The sequence below is a fragment of the Bison bison genome, unplaced genomic scaffold, assembly GCF_000754665.1.
Source record: "Bison bison bison isolate TAMUID 2011002044 unplaced genomic scaffold, Bison_UMD1.0 scf7180017864356, whole genome shotgun sequence".
Classification (NCBI taxonomy): Eukaryota; Metazoa; Chordata; class Mammalia; order Artiodactyla; family Bovidae; genus Bison; species Bison bison.
Genome location: NW_011494928.1, coordinates 4,289,358 through 4,292,124, shown reverse-complemented (window position 1 = coordinate 4,292,124; position 2,767 = coordinate 4,289,358). Strand labels below are relative to the sequence as shown.

The window sequence follows — 2,767 nt, the reverse complement described above, 5'->3', positions numbered from 1 at the left end:
ATAATAGCCAAGACATGGAAGCAACCTAGATGTCCATCAGCAGATGAATGGATAAGAAAGCTGTGGTACATATACACAATGGAGTATTACTCAGCCATTAAAAAGAATACATTTGAATCAGTTCTAATGAGGTGGATTAAACTGGAGCCTATTATACAGAGTGAAGTAAGCCAGAAAGAAAAACACCAATACAGTATACTAACACATATATATGGAATTTAGAAAGATGGTAATAATAACCCTGTATATGAGACAGCAAAAGAGACACTGATGTATAGAACAGTCTTTTGGACTCTGTGGGAGAGGGAGAGGGTGGGATGATTTTGGAGAATGGCATTGAAACATGTATAATATCATATATGAAACGAGTCACCAGTCCAGGTTCGATGCACAATACTGGATGCTTGGGGCTGGTGCACTGGGACCACCCAGAGGGATGGTACGGGGAGGGAGGTGGGAGGGGGGTTCAGGATGGGGAACACATGTATACCTGTGGTGGATTCATTTTGATATATGGCAAAACCAATATAATATTGTAAAGTTAAAAAATAAAAACATAAAAACATAAAAAAATAAGAAAATAAAAATTAAAAAAAGAATAGGATTGGCCCCAGATAGCTAAGGGGCATATAAAAGGAATGAATTCAGCGAGCCCAGAAACTTGCATCTTCTCAGACACAGAAGAACGCTAAATCCCTTAATATCTTGTTTTCCTCTCCACTTAACAAGAATCTTTGATGTATAGATTGCCTGCTCCCCTAGTTGCAAACCTACATATAGCCTGACCTCCTCTCCTGCCTCCTCAGAGCAATTTTCTCAGAGCTACTGAGATGCTGCCTCCTGGAATAAAATAACTCTCTATTTACAGACTGTGACTAATATTTTTCAGTCAACAATGGGATTTACAAGGCAAGAATACTAGAGTGGGTCGCCATTTCCTTCTCCAGCAGATCTTCCCAACCCAAGGATTAAACCCATGTCTCCTGTATTGACAGGTGGATTCTTTACCACTGAGCCACCAGGGAAGCCTCATAAGTATTGCTGTTCAGTCTCTAACTCCTGTCCGACTCTTTGTGACCCCATGGACTATAGCATGCCAGGATCCTCTGTCCTCCACTGTCTCCCAGAGTTTGCTCCAATTCATGTCCATTGAGTCAGTGAAGCCATCTAACCATTTCATCCTCTGCTGCCCCTTTCTCTTTTTGCCTTCAATCCTTCCCGCTCATAAGTACAAGTATGTTCAAATGTTCTTCCCCTGAAATGGAAGATCAGAAGAAAAAGACTACTGATACTCACAGGACACCATGCCATCTTTAAATCATCACCTCATATAAACCTCACAACGAAATGTGGAAAAGGGATAGAGAGACCTTATCTTCATTTCACTCTGGAATAAACTGAAGCTCAAAGTAGTTCAGCAATCCCCCACCCAATGAAATCTGTGAAGTCAATGGGGGTGCCAGAACTTGAATCTGTACTCAACTCTTAGGCTCTTAAAATGCTCCTATCTAGACCATTCCTTGGACTTCCCTGGTAGCTCAGCTGGTAAAGAATCCACCTGCAATGCGGGAGACCCTGGTTCAATCCCTGGGTTGGGAAGATCCCCTGGAAGAGGGCATGGCAAACCACTCCAGTATTCTTGCCTGGAGAATTCCCATGGATAGAGGAGCCTGGCAGGCTATGGTCCATAGAGTCACAAAGAGTCAGACATGACTGAATGATGGGGCAGGGCGGAGACCAGTCCCTCCAAGGAGGCCAAGCTAGAGGCAGTCCTGGGAGCCAGGCCTCTGGCAGAGCAGGGGAAACAGGGAGGGGGCAGGTTTGAACACGCGGACACTCCAACTGACCAGAGAGGGCAGAGCTTTTTCCTAGGAATGGTCAGGGTCAAACCCAGGGAAAGGAACAAATCGAGCCCCAGGTACTGGATATTCCCAAGTCAGAAACAGGAAACAAAGGAAATCAAGAGCCAGACAAGGAAAAGAGCCAAACTGGGGGTGAAAGGCAGGAGAAAGAGAGGGGCAAAGCCAGAGGGTGCGGGATCCTATCCAAGCAGGGCTGTGCAGTCCTACACCTTCACCCAGGGCCGTCCGCCTGGCCTAAATCACCGTGTTGGGATGCTCAACTGTTGCCATGGGGCTAGGATGCTTGGTCCTGGCCCATCCTGATTCATCTTCAAATGGAACTCCACGTCTTCTGTCTTATTTACTCTTCAAACTAATATTGGGGGATGATCATTTTGTAAGGGAAGAAATATCAAATCACTATGTTGTGCAACAGGAACTAACAGTGTTGCAGATCAATTATACTTCAAAAACAAACACACAAAGCAACAAACTCATATAGAAAAAGGGGTCAGATGTGCAGTTCCAGGAGTCAGGGGTGGGGGACAGGGGATTGAATGGAGGCAGTCAAATGCACAAACTTCCAACTATGAGGGTTAGGGCCATAACCATAACTACACACACACTTAACACTGCTGCATGTCATACATGAAAGCAGTTGAGAGAGCAAATCTCAAGAGTTCTTATCACAAGGAAAATTTTATTTTATTTTGCATCTTTATGAGACCATAGATGATCATTAAACTTACTGTGATAATCATTTCATGATGTATGTAAGTCAAATCATTACACCGTACACCTTTAACTTATACAGTCAATTACAACTCAATAAAACTGGAAAAAATAATACTGTTGGGAGGTGAACAAGTCTTTTATGTATTTTCCTAGCAGTCTTCCAGTTAAGACAGCTTCTGGTCTCTCTCTAC

General features: G+C 43.6%; 1 protein-coding gene across 1 annotated transcript in view; it reads right to left on the bottom strand.

Annotated features, from left to right (window-relative positions):
- Positions 1 to 2,767, bottom strand: part of PANX1 (pannexin 1) — a 58,707-nt gene that overhangs the window by 24,451 nt on the left and 31,489 nt on the right. The window lies entirely within an intron of this gene.